The sequence below is a fragment of the Pipra filicauda genome, unplaced genomic scaffold (genome assembly GCF_003945595.2).
Source record: "Pipra filicauda isolate LSUMZ 115617 unplaced genomic scaffold, ASM394559v2 scaffold66_size7647185_pilon, whole genome shotgun sequence".
In the NCBI taxonomy this organism is placed as follows: domain Eukaryota; kingdom Metazoa; phylum Chordata; class Aves; order Passeriformes; family Pipridae; genus Pipra; species Pipra filicauda.
This window is the reverse complement of record NW_024104831.1, coordinates 6,001,957-6,018,913: the sequence shown is the minus strand read 5'-3', so window position 1 is coordinate 6,018,913 and position 16,957 is coordinate 6,001,957. Positions and strand designations below refer to the sequence as shown.

The 16,957-nt window shown below is 38.8% G+C and overlaps 1 long non-coding RNA gene across 1 annotated transcript; it reads right to left on the bottom strand.

Moving 5' to 3' along the window:
* Positions 1 to 2,773: 2,773 nt before the first annotated feature.
* Positions 2,774 to 15,811, bottom strand: LOC114002823. The gene is made up of 2 exons (XR_003546014.2): positions 9,658 to 15,811; positions 2,774 to 6,583 (listed from the first exon to the last, which is right to left on the bottom strand). It is a non-coding gene; the product is annotated as an uncharacterized LOC114002823 (long non-coding RNA).
* Positions 15,812 to 16,957: the final 1,146 nt, after the last annotated feature.

The window sequence follows — 16,957 nt, the reverse complement described above, 5'->3', positions numbered from 1 at the left end:
CTATTCATTACTGCATTTGCCATGCATATATTACTACTTTCCCCAAAGCAGCCGCAGTGGGTCATGTGTTTATTTTTCTTTAAATCCTTTTGTTCTTAAATCACTCCACTTTTGCTTTCAGGATATGATGAATAATTAATGCTGTAGTAGCAGCATTATTGAATTAGGAAAGTCACTGGCAGCTTCCAAAATCATTGAGACAACCAACAAATAAACACAAGCCACTTCTTTAGACTTAGATGTAGTGAAGCAGTCCGATGGTGTTGAGATAAGAAGAGGCCAGGCTGACCTTTAAAGCTGTAGGACGGACTTACTGTTGCCCACATGTAAATCACAGTAGTTCTGATAGCAATGCAGATATTTTGAAAGATTCTCCAATAAATAATAATGCTAAGGAAAACTAAGACCGGGCATGGGTATTTAGAGGGAATTGTGTTCTACAAGAAGTTATATGATCATAAAGAAAAGAATTAATCATGATTTTATGGTTTAGGATTATTTAAAGAATAGAGATTTGGAGTTGATACCTTTCAGGTAGGTGTTCAGCACCTCCCAGGGATTACAGCCAGCAGCACGAGCAACAACTAACCAGGAAAGGAGGGAGATTATAGATTTCCAGAGTAACCATTTGCAGTTACCACTGGAATATCTGGTTTACAAGCAGAGTTAGCCTACTGGTAATACAAGAGAATGTAATATGGTAAGATTCCAGTTAAATGTGAGTTTGAGTCAAACAGGAAAGCAAGAATAAGTTCATTTTCCTACATTCATATACAGGAGGTTTCTACTGGCTTCCTAACAAGGCCCTTCAGGTTTTGATGCGACCCTGTCCCTCATGTATTTCATCACAGCACCTTGGTGGACAGCAGAGCCAGGGGTCAGGCAACCACTTGCACTACTGAACTTTTAAAACTCCTTTATGCAGAAATGAAGGACTGAAAAGACTGTGGGGTGGTGAGAAATAAACCCTAGCATCTCCAGCTGTCTCAGTTGGCAATCTGAAGGGCGGAACCTCTGTGGGTATGGCACTGCATGTTTATTGACAGCAGTCATAATTATGGCTTTCCTCATCTGGGGCTGTCCCTGAGCACACTGCAGGGATCCCTGATTCTTCTCCCTGTAGCTCTGTTTAGGATTTCTGTAGTTATCAAGAGACTCTTGTTAGTGACTTCTGTGTACTCCTGAAAATAAAGGGCCCCTTTACTGAGTGCTGTAGTGCTATAGACTTTCCTGGCCTTAAAATATTTTTTTTATTTTTCATTGACTTATTCCTTTTTGGGGCTGGATAGGAAAAATGGTTTCCCTGAAGAGAGAAAGATCTCACAGTTTCAAGATGGTCCCTGTTGCTGTTCTACTTTAGTACGCTATTAAGGCCTTTTAAATAGGGCCCTCTCTTAGTAGTCACAGGCTCTGTTGAAGAACTGTGTAAAAAATATTTCTAAAAAAAAAAAAAAGAATAGTAGTCCAGGATCAGCTCAGTGTGCTGGAGGAGAGTGGGGTGCTTTTACTCATTTCCCTGGCTGAAGCAGTTTCACTATATACAGGTAATGACATGTCAGTCTGGGAAGAGACCTGTGCTTCCATCGGCTCCTCCCAGCATGGTGATGTAATTCCTGGACTACCAGCTCAGGTTCTTTGATTCTCTTGCCTAATGATTGTCTTGGAATCTGTGCAAATTGGAGTATCTCCAACAGGAAAAGCTGTCATTTTGAAGGAGCCAGAAGCCCAGAACCCACTCCGGCTGTGGGGTGCTGATTTCCATGCTCCTGGGTCTGTTTAAGGAGATTATAATCCTACGTGTGGTCTGCTGTTTTGGATCTGAATATCCTACTCAGGGAGTTCTGGCTGCCCTGAGGCAGCACATGGAGGTCTCTGACCAGAAACTCATTGAACCCATGACCATCTTACCATTCAAAGTTCTGAGTTTGACAAATCAGCATTTTCTGATTTGAGGATTTTATTTCAGAAAACTTCTAGCCATCTGTGTTCCCTGTCCCCTTTACCTGTAGATTTTCAGCAGATTTCTCTATCTGCAAGTCTTCATTTTTCTAAGAAGTTTTCATTAAGCTCAGTTATGGAAAATTATTGGAGACTACTTCATCAGCCTTCCTACAGCATAGGCTCTGCCTTTGCTTTCACCATGCTTCTGGTCAGCTTGAAGCTATGCTCACCCAGGTGCAACTCTGGAGAGTTCTCTCTCTTCATCCCCCAGCACTGGTAGGAAACAAATTGCTAAAATCCTTGACAGAAGTTATACATGTGTTACGTCTCCTCAGCTGAACAGGTGTACCTAAGGTATTATGGGGAGAAATTGGAGGACCTTTTCATGGGATTAACTGTGGGCAGAGGGCAGGGACTATCATGGGTAGAGGGGAAGAATAGCCCTGGCCCCTTGAAAAACACAAAAGCCATAAAAGGATCAATCAAAATCTTTTCCCATAGCAGACCTATCCACCTTTCCTTTATTTCCTCCCCTCATGTGGAATAACTGGTATCTGGAAGCCTCCGCTCTTCCTGTGCTTGTGTCAAAAAGAGGGAGAGCAGGAGTCCTGCTAGAGCCAGCAGAATTCAACCACATTCACCCCCTCACTGCTCATGCTCACTGCTTTTGATGGTCCAGCTAAAGAAAATCTCTGCAGATGTTTTTTTGTCCTCAGAATGAAGCTTCCCACTGCTAGCCTTGGGAGACAGAACATCCTGGCTAGGCAAGAACTCTTTATGGATATTTCTAGTGCTCAGAGGGAGAAGGGGAAAAAAAACAAGCTACAGCAAGTTTATGGTAATTACTTTAATGAGGCAAAGCCCTTTAGAATGCAAACATACTCAACAATACACAAAGAAACAATCAAAAAAAAGTGTTTTATACAGGCTGTTTTATAAGGAGGTAATAAAAGCAATTGTATGGCACACTTGGTTGCATAAACAGGCTCACCATGGAAGGTGTTTGTGTGAGAGCAGGACTATGAATACTTAATTGCTTTCATTATTCTTATTTTCAGTATAAAATACTGCAATCAAAACTTAATCTGTGGCTTGATTTTTAAATAAAAAGGTTATATTCCAGTTCTATTGTTGTAAATATAATAAAATGTGGTCTTTCTGTTAAACATAGTCTTTCTCACTGCTTGTAAACACGTATAACAGTGATTAATATCTGCATCTCTGCCAATTTCAAAATGTTTTTCAAAGGCAGAATCACTATTTCTCTTCACATGGAAGGAAGAAGACCAAAATGTTCAAAAGGTCTTCTTCATTAATGATGTGACTAGAAGTCATGAAAACCTTTGGTGAGATCCTTCTATGGCTGCTAATCCTGTTTGAACCAAGCCCCAAAAGCAATGCAGATTTCAAATATATTCTCATTCACACATCTCTTCTGACAAACACAGTGAGTACAAAGAAAGAATGTAAGGAAACATGAATTTGAGGACCTCAATAAGTTGCAAAGTACAGAACTGAAAAAATGTCACCCATTTTCCCTTACCTCTCAGGAGAGTAAATTACTCAGACAAAAGGGTTGTATGAATTCGAATACAATATGGTGTGTCTGGAATGTTATATTCTGAATCTAGTGATTTTTTTTTTAAATATGTGCTGTTACATTTGTGCTTTAGTGGCATCTAGACCAAAGTAATTTTCAAATACTTAGACATAAGAATTCCTTTTTATTTCCTCTGACTTTTTGCTTCAGGAAGAAACACAGAACCGTCAAAGACCTGTTGTGCACATAAACTAAGTGATAGGTCTGGAAAGATTTAGGGAACAAGACTGTCTTATACAAGAAAATGAATATCTGGATGAAAAGGAAATATACGCATTAATGGTTTGTGCTTTAGAGGCTGAGCACATTGCTGTGAAATAACATACCAGAGTGACACCAGAAAGGCCAGAGTCACTCTCAGTGAAAATGGATGTTTCTAGGAAAGAAGTGATGATTTCTAGTTTCGAATTGATGGCAAAGGATGACTTTAAATTTGATATCTTAGTTTACCTATTTAATTAAAAAGAATCTTCTCCTAAAACATACAGAAAGAAATAGCATTTTTTTCAGTTCACTGGGCCTATAATAATTTTTATTCTTGAAATTGTCTGACCGTTGGACTTTCTGTTAGTGCTACAGAACATCTGCCAAATAGGAAATGTCATTTTTATTTTCACCTTTCTCATCATTACAGATAGCGTAATGCTGTCAGGAATCAAGAAGGTACCATTAAATATTTCCTGTTACATCACTAATGCCCAAAAACATTTCCCATGAAGCAAAAAAAAAAAAAAAAAAGGCAAGGCAGAAGCTCTCATTATCCCTATCCCAGGGAAAGTAATTTTAACACTTTCCATCTCACAGTAGAACTACTGCCCAGGAGAACAAAGGACACTTAACTAAGTTGGTGAATATTTTAAACCACCTAGGAATTGTATGAAGAATATAGGCTTTCCTATGACTGAACTCTGATCAGCTCCCATGGCTTATGGCAAAATCAGCCTTTCAGGCATTTATTTGCAGGGTGTTCAGGGGGCCAAGAATGTCCAAGGGGCCAATCAACTGCTGATCTTTCAGCAATGTATTCTTACCCTTTTCTTAGATGTCGAAACCAAATTGTTTGCTGACATCTCTCAGTCTTCAATAATTAAAGGCAGGACAACATATTGATGATGAGCACACGCACATGTATGTGGTTGCATATACAAGAAGGAATTTTACATATTTATAAGGAAAAATTAATTTTCAAATTGAATCAAAAATATACAGGAGAAACGTATATATATACATACATACATATATATATATACACGACTGAATGCTTAAACATATTTTAAGAATATATATATGTTTGTATGTATGCATTTCTGCAGGCCAAAACAGCTTTGATGAATTAAATAAACATCTTGATGTGTTGAACAGCTCCTTTTAAGCCAAGCAAATTATGGTTTCTAACCTTCTAGTATATGTGTCTGATTAATTTAGTCATGAAAAGAACCAGTTGCAAAACAAAGATTCTACATGTACCATGGTCCCATTGGACTCATTTCTCCTAGCAAACAACTTAATGATGGTACTCAAGACCAAACTTTTGCTTACAAAGTAAATGGGTTTGGATTAGCTATTGTGCAGAATGATCTAGCGCATTAATCTGAAATTTTCAGAAGGAATCTAGATCATGCTTTCCTCTTAGCATCCAATTCTTCAAGGATTAGAAAGCAAGTCCTCAACAAGAAATCCAAACACACCAAAACAATTTATAATACACTACAGAAGTAGAATTGAAAAGACAAGTCATTCGGTCTGATGAGGTAGATGGGTGTCTGGAAAAATGCTGAATGTCGTCTGCTATCAACAGCCTTCAAGATCAAGGAGACTAGCAGAGGTAGACTGAAAACTAGTCACAAGCTAACATCTGCTTAAAAGGACATGTGAAGAACAGCCAGGAATGAGCCATGAGAAACTTTCAAACCAGTCCCTCAAACTAATCAGAGAGGCTTAGTGAGATGCCACCATATGATTATCTGACTGATCCTAAATGCATTGACTATAAGATCATAAAGTAGAGTTTTGCCAGTGTATGTTTGTCATCACAGAAGAGTTGTCAAATTTCCCTCCCCAATCCCTTGACAGAGGTCCCGTGTTACAGAAATCAGGCTACAGTGAAGGTAGTCATAGATAAACCATGCGCTGCTCCTTTGACCCTCTCCTGCTTTGGTTTCCCCTTTTCTAATAGGAAACTCTCTGTACTGGGAGCTCAGCTGAGTTCATCCTCTGGCAGGATATCCACCTAAGCCACCTAATAATGGTCCATGATTACCTTGGAGAAGCCTCGTCTCTCCAGGCCAGTGAACACCTTCACAGTGATGCTTACCAGTGGCACCTTCCCCTGGCATGGCAGCTTGTCCCTGTGCTCTGGAGACAGTACTGAGAAAAATGCAAATGACTACCACGTGCAAGCATACTGATCAGGGTACTGACTGCAAGCAGCAGCCTGCAATGATGTTGCATTTTCATTAAGGGCCTCAAAATAGCAAGAATCAAAATAGAGATGCTAACACACTGAGCTTGGCTTGTTTTTCATTCCTGGTTATGTATGCTAGATAGTAGGTGAGATATCACTCTCTGGAGGTGAACCTGCAGTCAAACCAGGTTGCCTGATTTGGCTCTATGAGATGGAACACATTAGTGACTGTATCTCAATCACTCCTTACTGAGTCTGCACGCTGCTCAAACCCATAACAAAGGCTTTACAAAGCACCATGATCCAAGTCTTTGGATGGTGTAGATGGGCACAGTAGCTATGGCCAACTCCCATTTCCAACAGCTCTTCCTCTTTACCTCTGCTTCTGTCACAATTGCATTGGTAAAGTTGCTTACTGAAGAGAAAAATAAAAAACCCGTTTCCTTAGAAGAAATGCTGCCCAAGAGCAGTTTACATCATGTGCTATCTGGAAGCTATTCTGTGAAACATCGTAATAATTGCTTTTCCTGGACTGAGACACTTATTAGTAGCAGCTAAAGTTAACAGATTGGAAGATTGCCTGAAGATGATGGATGGGTTTTCTCAGATAGTAGATTTCTGGTCATTTTCCATGGCAGCTGTAAATTTAAAAATAATATAAAGTTAAGCAGTGGTAGAAAAGAATTAACAAATATTACACGGCTACTGACTTGATCATTAGTCATCCTAAATTGATGCTAAAATGTTACATATGATGAGCCAAACATTGCCCCCGGGGTGTATACAGAAGTTTCTCATTGATTACAAATGGGAAATGACACATGTATGTGAACACTAAATTTAGCCAACTGCTTATTTGGGATTTTTAATTACTGCTTGCGGGAGTTGGAGACATTTCTGTTTTAGGAATCCCCTTTCATACTAGTGATCTGGAAGAGAATTATCAAGAGCCATTATCTGATGTGTAGTCAATATCCTAAGTTGTTGCAACAATATCTCTACATATTTTTAAAGCTGAAGAGTATTAATTCTCTCCAGAGTTCAGGAGTCATTTGATCTACCTGATGATCAATTTTAAGGCTGCTGCAGTGAAAAAATTATTTCTTTTTGACCAGAACGAAGATTTTTGTCCACAACCAAAATTCCTTTTAAGCTAAAACATCATTTTTCATAGACTTTGTCCTAATTTACCCTGTTATTTTTGATGAAGTCACATCTTCTTCAGGTGAGTAACTAGAGAGGAGCTGCCAGAGACGTGAAAAAAAACTCAAACCAAAACAATCACATCTGACACAAATGAAGAAATCTTGCACTCAGAGATACCATAATGATTCCTCACCTCCTCTGCTGAATCTGAAGGACAGAAAACTTGAAACAGCCCCGACAAGCTCATGGACACACACAGACCTTTACCTTGTGAATGTCTAACTCCTCTCAGTTCCTTCTGCACTTACCTAACACTGTTATACTAATTGCTTAAGCATATTTATGCTATACATGTTGCTAGTATTCATATGTACTAGCTATAGGACATTACTTAGCCTTATATTTAATGTCTTTCAGACTTTAGGTATAAATACTCCATAGTAGTTGCACTGAAAACAACTTAACTTGAATGCCAACCACAGAATATTGTTAGCACCAGGTTTTCTCAGGGCCTATTTACTTCTGTTTATCCACAGGATTTGGTAATAAATACATGTATTTCAGGGCTTTAGGTACATTAAACATACTGAATAGTCAACGCTTGGAGAAGCTAATTTCCCTGTCATTGCATTATAGTTAAATTGGTTACGCACGTCTCATTCAATTATGCAACTTGGAGAATACCAACAACATAGGTTCCTGATTTCAATAGTATATATGCTGGTTTTAGCACTTACAATGGATCAGCTTTTAGCATGAGACACTAAACTCATCATACTTTGAATTCCGGAGTCCCAATTTCAAATGTAATACTGTCTTTGTGTGTGTGTCATTAATGGCTTTTCTTTTTATGCTTTCTGGATGTATACTATAATATTTAGTACAAATCAAAGTGAAGACGGGAAGGTAACTCACAATGGATATATGCAGTTAAGCATTTACACCAGCAGATTCTTTATTGATATGAGCTTAATCGAGTAGTTATTCAACCAGTAACATAATGTGCACGATAGTCAAATAAACTATTTGCTGTTAAATCCTGACGTAGAGAAAATGCCAGGTATACTATCAAGCCCCTGCAATGGGACTTCTTTAATGGTATTTGTTCTATGTGGAAGGCACTCTGGTACTACAGTAGTACAGAAGGAACAAGGATTCCTTGGAAGGGTTAGATTAATATTTACATGAACTGACATACTATTATGATTTTAGCATTTTGTAATAGCAATAAAACACATATCAAATCAATTAAAAACTGGTTGACAGATCTCAAAAAAATAGGCATCAGCTAGGATTTGTAATTGAATGAATGTTCCCAACGTTTCCTTGACTTCCGTACGAGGCTTCATATTCCTTAGCACCTTCACCAATGGTCTTGTAAACACGTCCCTAAACACAATCTCTGAATGACATGAGTTTGGCAGGATGGCATACAATGATGAAAACTGGACAATCAAACAGAACCAGGAATGGTACAGGAAAGAACCATAAAGTTATTCAAAGAAGAATTCCTTGCAGTGAACGAAAATCCAACAAAAATATAGAGAGTTCCATGTTGATTTTATCAGGAGGAAGATGGGAAGAGGTGAGTTGTACACATAAGAGATTCACAGCAGAGAAATACCAGGTAAGAAAGGACCCTTCCATCTAGCAGGAGAACCAAGGGCTGGAAACCTAAGCCACACAGACTGAAAGTAAATTGTCTTTCTAACAATAAAGATATTTATGAGTTGGAAAAATGTTTCCAGGGATGTACCAGATATATTTTATGATCTCTTAAGTCCAAGAGGAAGATATGCTTTAGCTAAAACCAGATTTTTTTTTTTATATAAGAATAACTGGAGACAGTGTAAAAATATATAAGCAGACAAATTGATCATATTCTATGAGTATGAATGTATGCAAATTTACCAGAGGCAACATTTTCTCATCTGCCTGTGGTATGTCTCATTAAGAAAATTGCTTGTTAAGAACTGTGTTCCGAGGAGGTGGATTGTCACTGTTTAATCTTACCTTAAGGGATATTATGAAATAAAAATTTTATCAAATATTTAGAAAGTGTCTAAAATACAACTTATCTTGCAAAACTGCAAGTTGCTAAACAGAGAGAAGCCCTTACTTGTTAGATACAAACCTAAGGTAGAATAGAGTGAAGAAATGGAATTTATCTCAGTTTAGCAAATATTAATAGAATAATCATGAAAATACTGCCAACCATATATGCTTTGAACTCCATATGTGCCTCAGTGGTTTTTTTTTAAATAATTAGGACCATAATATATCATCAGATACTTTCTGCTTCTATCAAATAACAATTAGTAACTGTTAGCATCCTCCCCTCTTCCATTTTGTAGCATGTTATATCTTCCAGAAGCCTGTTAGGCCAGTTACATCAGCAAAAACAGAGAGTAAATCCATTCAAAACAATGTGACTAAAAGCAGTTTGTCTTTGCATGGTTAGAACAAAAAGCTCCATTGCTGCTTTTACAGCTAAATAGCATTTTACAACAAGCTCTGAAACTTCTGGGGAAGTTGGATTACAATGTTGGTTTAACATCAGACACACCATTGTTTAGATGACGGATCACTGCGATGTCCGGTCTCTGAAAACTTTAGTTTTCCTTTTGATATTAAAAAGACCACTGAAGTAATCTACAGAGAGCTTGGGCCGCAGGAAAGAAGTCTGAAAAACAAACACTGTTAAAGATCGGTAAGACACAATTATGTGGCTGGCAATTACATGTGATAACAATTAAAATTATCTGATTCCAACCACATGGCATCTTAATACAGCAGATCTCCAAGCAAATAACGTGTCACATAATAGGTTTTGATTGATGTTGTCAGCAGCCTTCTGAACATTACAGATACCTTCTAGTCAATGCCAGAGAAATCAGTGGAGACAACTGACCTCATCCTAAACTGAAATTATTTGCTTGTACCTAAATACCCTAGCTCTAACTGCTTGGTAACTTAAAATTCTTTCTTTACTAGGTGATTAGATACTTGTATACATGGTGTCTGGCTGCTTACTTCCAGTCGTAAATAACTTAGCTAATACATGCATTTGTGGTTTTAATGAAAATCCTAGATGTTTTCTTAGTCATCGTTCAGCTACCTGCCAGTACATCTCTGGGAACATATGACAGATTACAAGCCAGACGAAGCACTCCAAACAATTGCTGAAGTCCATGTGTTGGTTGGCATAGGGCACCTAACCAGGGAGAATAAGGAGATGCCAAGGAGCTGCCACTGAACAACATGAGGTTGCTTTGCTGCCAACTTTAATTTGCGTTAAAAAAAATAAGGATGAGTCAATGATTGCTAAACCAACAAATCATCCTCCTATTGGAGGAGGCCCAGAGGACATTCTGTCTCCAGGGGTGATATATCCAGTAAGAAAACACATTGTCACATTGCCTAGAATGGGCATACAAAAAGCAGAGGGGATCGGAGCAGGAATTTGCAGTATTTTCATGGTGCCAGTCTCCACACATGTTCTCGGCTTAGCCTCCTGCTCCTTATTTTCCTCTAGACCAGCATGAGGGCACAGCCCGAAAGCTACTCTTCAGATCTGTGATGCAAGTTTTATTGTTTCCTTCTGTATACTGTTAAGTAGGAAGTGAAACATAATGTCTCAAAAATGAATTGAGGAATAATACCATACATTTGTTAGAAGGACAGTTTTTGCTACCATTGTTGTTTTAAAAAAACAACATTTTCTACTTTGGCATCTAAATCAGAATTTCAACATCACAGCTGGAAAAGCATTTGTCTTTTTTAACTAGGGCTTCCACAAACACAGCTCTCCCACTGTAGGCTATGGAGTCAACAGCTCATTGAGAATGAAGGCTCAGTTAAGATTTTGCAACAGTTTAGATGATGGTGTTGAAGGTGAGCAAAAAAACTTACATGTTATTCACATCAGTTTCACTGGTCTGACAAAGCATGGTGTCCAGCCACAATGAAAGATCCTGCCTGTGTTATAAATATGTGGGGGTTTTAACTAATTCATTGTAACTTCCCCATTCTTTATAACAGATCACATTAGGGATGAAGAAAAATATGAAGCAACAAAACTCATGAACAGACAATGCACTTATTCTTGACACCTCAGCCATAAATGTTTCTGTCCTGAGTTAACAGTTCCACAATGTATGCCACAGCTTTCCCTAAATGTCCTTTCCAGTAAGCTATAGTCATTTGGCTGCACAATGGATGTCACCTTACTTTGAAGGAAATATACTGGATTTCAAACAATAAGAAGAATTATCTAGATGTTCCATGTTAAATTGAATGACATATTTCACTCTGCAAGAAAAATTACATTTGTTGTAGTTATGCACCAAAACCGTTAGCACCACGGGAGATCAGGTTCCCCAGAACAGCAAAGCAGCAGCTTGTTGAAATACACCACACATATGAAAACTCTTCATATCCATACAGCTCTAAACTTTCAACACTAATCAGACAACCACATTCCTTGTCCTGAACTGCAGAGAACTCTCAAAAAAATAAGTCATGTGATACTTAGACTTTACAGAGACAAGATCTCAATGTTATGCAAGAACACATCAGACAAAATGACCAAGCCATAAAAAGAACCCTTAGCAGAGTGATCAATAGAGTATGTAAAGAAGTCAAATTATACAAAAACCTATGTAGCTATGCATCTGTAGAGATGCAGCCATAGTCAAATTCTCTGAAGAACTGGGTGAATAGTATGACAGAGCTAATGCATCTGATATATGTTTTCTACGATGTCCTACACTATACATTCAGAAGCTGCTTCACAAGTACAACATTTGTGCAGCTGAAGCATGAGTGGAGGTGATTAGCATGGGAGCAGGGCCTCTCATTTTCTTCATGCAGAGCCTAATACAAAAGGACTTTGATCTTTAGGGGGATCTCTACCACAGTGCAAAATAATGATGATGATAACACAACAATAATAATAGGTACAGATAGCAATCCTGAACCTTGAACATGTATCCATTATAAATACATAAATATTCAGTTGTCTACCATAAGAGCACAGGTCATAGACTCTTTAGCTTCATTTCTCTCCCACACATCCAAAAGTAGGCAGAAAAAATATTGAAATCTATTTATTAGTTGTTAAACAGTATCTTTTCAAATTGATGCGGCAGACATTTAGGAAATCAGGCTGCTAATACATTCCTAACAAATAATACAATACTAGAACCAAACAGAATATTTGGGCTGTGAAATAATCTACAGAAATAGCCAAAAACAGCAGACACTTTCTTTCAAAGCAATACAGGACAGGTTGTGAAAAATCCAAATTCCCTGCAGTGTTTTGGAAAAGTTAGCATCTACCTACAAATCAACTTGGAGCCTCAAATTATTAAATTATTATTCTATTAATTCTATATATGACTTTTTGGTTTGTGTGGGGGTTTTTTGGTTGGGGGGTTGTTTGTTTTTTCTGGGTGGTTTGGTTTGGTTGGTTGGTTGTTGTTTGTTTGTGGCTTTTCTAAATTAAAGGATAAATGACCAACCTATGGCCTCTGGGCCAGTTTCCAAAGGCCAGAATATCTTATCCAACCGACAGCCACATTTTGCTGTCCTGTTCTTCTCTGAGGCCCTCAATCACATGGAAAAGATGAATTGCAAGCTGCTAAATTGGCAAAAAGGTAGCCAGAATCTTGGTCTTAGCACTTCTTTTGCCCAAGGTCCTGTAGCCTCTACACTAGGAATTCCACCTGTCCTGACTTGGGCATGTCCCCACCACAGAGTGAATGGGTGATGTGAAAAGCCCTGTGATAAAAGTATGAATGAATTTCAGCCTTGATACAGGCACTACTTGAAACTCCCCATCTATTGCCAAAATAAGCATTTTCTGAAGAAAGCAGTTGCATTTCAGTTTTCAAATGGATATGCCTCTCATTGAGTCAGAGGTTAGAGCACGTGCTTCTCCCAAACCAAAAGGCTGAGATTGACACAAGGAGTGCAAAGTTCATATTTATGGAGTAAACAAAACTTGTATTTGTTGCCAGATATAATGTACCAGAACTTGGCTTTGGACATACATGTCAACAGTCTAGCGTTTTCCCAAAGTTGTATGTAGTGCATTTCTGTCACAGTGGTTCATCCACAACATCCATATTTCAGATGCATGCAGAAAAAGAGCATCCCTGCCCCAGGAAATAACACTCCAAGAACAGAGGAGCTAAAAAAGACCCAGAGAGTAAAACATTCAGGAGGTCATCAACAGTAAGATTTTCTGCAGACATGATAGCAAGAGAATGGGTAGATTGAATGTGGACAAGGTAGTGGCCTGGTGAAAGAAATCAGGGATGCTGAATAATACCCGTGGAGCTGCATGGAAGAAGCCAAGTATCTCTGTTATTTTCTGGTCAAAAGGAATCGACTGAACTCCAAACTGACTGAAAAGTGATGAGCTAGTGCTTCAGAGAGGGGTTGAAAACAGGGAGGTGGGGCTGCTGGCATAGTTTTGCTTGGCATGGTTTCATTGTTCACAAAAATTAGCAGAAAAAACAATATTCCAAAACTCTTTTCGGGCAGTTATTGATTAGTTTTCTCCCTTGGATTACAACACACATCAACGTCAACAACCCTTTTGGCTATGTTGGTCTAGAGCCCTGTTCAGGCTTTCCATGGGGAGTTCCTAAGGAGCTGTCCCACTCGATGCATGTTGAAAGCCTCTCCCCTTGGAAACGCATTTGGGCTGGTGCCTTGAAGGGACATTTGAAACCTGCCCATGCTGCTTTGGTTTTTTTCCTGTTCTTGTTGTCAGGCTCATCATGCTGAGTCATATCTGCAGCTAGATCATAATTTTTATCCTGAAATGTCAGCAGCTGCTCTTTTCAGCCCCATATGGTGCCAGATTTAGGATGAGGTTTCCCTAATGCATAAACAATGACTATAATTGTGGTTTTTCACAACCAAGGTATCACAGAGATGTTATTCTTTTATAAAACCCCCTGCATTTCCACAGTTGTAATAAGGGGGTGGGTCATAATGACCCATATATTTTTTTGTACTTCTCCCAAAAGAAAGTCTATGACATAAGTGAATCCCTATCAGTATAGCTTTTGGCCATCAGATGTTGTTTGAAAAGGGAAAAATCGAAAAGCTTTAGCAGCTAATAGTTTCATAACTGTAAGAGCATTATTTGCCTATTCCAGAGATGGTTGTTTGATAGAAAAAACCTGTCTTTAATCTCTATTCTCTTAATTTAGATGCAATTTCATTGAGGTCCTCAGATAGCCTTCTTCCCTAGTAGTGCTTGAAATTACAGGCTCTCTTTAAATGTCAACTAAAAAAAGCTGAGGAGTCAGAGAAATAAAAAACAGAACAAACAAACAAAAACCCTAGCAGGACTTGACAATAAGTCATGCAAATCTATATTTCATCTTTCATTTATAGATATACTTCAAAAGTATTTTCACTATCTATTATCTGTGGAGATAGAAGATAATAGAACAGTGTCAGTGAGAGGGCCACTGCAGCCAGATCCAGCACCTCCATTCTGTATTTTAATGCCAAATAAAGCAATACACAGATAAATGAAAGATAAGCAAGTAGAAAATCCTGTAAGGGCAAACACAGGGTGAATATGATGTACTATTTTTGAAGACTGGGAGAAGAGGCATTGAAGCTGGTGGAAGTAACCACCACCCTTCATCTGAGATAACAGAGCCAAGTAGTTCTTTGATGAGGTAATACAGGTTTCTGAGACAAGGCAAAAGTACACCCTAAATCTTGAATAATGTAGGCAGGTGGTACTGATGGTTATTGCTTTGGGTAAGGGTGTATTTGTGTGCATGTATGTATAAAACAAGGTAGCTGAAACAGAAAGAGAAATAAGCTCTAAACACAGCAGTAAAAGGAAGCAATCTGGGCATAAATGCCTAAAGGGAGAACTTACTGGGGGTACTGAACAAAAAAAAAAGTCATGCTGTAAGCAGAGATACTGTCTTTGTGGTTTGATTGCATCTGCAGGCAGAGAAAAGGGAGTTGGCATGCTCTTTGCAAATAGGTGGAACTGAAACCAAGAAAGAGCCTGCCTCCATCAGTGGTTTAGCTTCCTAACCAGAACAAGCTATGATGTGTGGCCATCTGTATCAAAGGAAGGAATATTATAGATAACAAAGCAGACTAAAGGGAAGACTACAGACAAATGTATCCTGTCCTGAGAAAGCTAAGGATGTTATAATGAATTAAATCTTCCTGTAATGAATTAAATTCATTACATTGTAATGACTCAAAAGCCACATGTACAGAAATCATTGCAAATGCAAAATGCTGTAGCAGATAGAAACACTGACACTATCTATTTTTAACTAAAAGAAACTCCCCTGAAGCTTAAACCAGCCCTCAAAAACTAGCCTGAGAACACACTATTGCTCTGCAGGACAAGAGGTTCAGGTTCAATGAGATGAAAATGGAAGGTGAGTTCCAGAGCAATATTCTTCTGTGAGAACAAAGTCCCTCCAGGCTCACTATGTAGGTGCTTAGGCCTCATTCTCCAAGCTGGCTTAGACAGCTAAGCCCTAATTAGGTGCTTAGGGTTCCATTTGCTCCTTCCCCTGAAATAATCAGTGAGACTAGATGTTATGTAGCAAATGGTACATAAAATGGCAGAAAGGGGTCTACCTATTTTACTGTTTTCAGCCTTGCCTGCACAAGCAGGCACTCAGCAATAGGACAAGGGGGCACGGGCTTAAGCTCCGCCAGGGGAAATTTAAGTTGGATATCAGGAGAAAATTCTTTACAGAGAGAGTAATCAGGCATTGGAATGGGCTGCCCAGAGAGGTGGTGGATTCACCATCCCTGGAGATTTTTAAACGCAGATTGGACGTGGCACTGAGTGCCATGATCTAGTAAATGGACTGGATTTGGACCGAGGGTTGGACTCGATGATCTCGGAGGTCTTTTCCAACCCAATCGATTCTATGATTCTATGATTCTATGATTCTATGATTCTATGATAAGCCTTTCTGCTGAAGCCACCAGATGAGATGAAAACCAGTTGGAGAGACGAACACAGAAAGGAACTCCGCAGTAACCTGAAGTGTACCTGTTCTACTCTCCCCGTAGCACCAAGCAGTACACATCACCTTCCTGAAGAGCAGGTAACTTGGATCTCTAGTGCTAAAACCATACTGCGCTTCCATAGCTGTAAGTGAAAACAAAATTTTTCTGACTGGAGGCCATTCTGCCTATGTACAGAAGAAAGCCTGTAGGACAACAAACATCCAGTCACCGTTGGTTTTTTATACACAACTTTACATTCTCTGTTGCTGTTCTCTGAGCATTGTTTCATCCACTCGGATGATACTCACCTCCTTAGATTTAGCTGTCTAAGAAATTGGAATCTAGAATAACTCAGTTGTCTATGCTTCCTTTATAATTACAGAGGTAAATGTTCACTCCCAGAAACATGTCACCACACTCTAACAGAATAATCAAAGTTTGATATCTATGAAAAATAGTACAGCCTGTCTTTCTCTATTAACTGAAGTGGGAGCCTAGACACTTAGTCGATCTGGATACACTACTTTGGGACAGTAGCAGACAAGTAACACAATCACTAGTTCTTCTGTACTCTGCCATGACACACTGCCAAATTTTTCTCTATGGTTACTCATGTAACCTTTCTTGTGTGTGACAAAAAAAAAGACTGGCAAATGGAGTGAGTTTATGAGCATAGGAGATCTGACAAGTGCTCTCAGAGAAGAGAGCCACTAGACAGGCTGCTTGCATGGGTGTCTCACCTGATGAACAAACCTCACATAGCTTCTTTCCATGAAGGAGCACTGCTTGTCATTCAGTATTCCTCCCTCACAAAAAGTTGTGTGTGGTGGGAAAAAACAAGA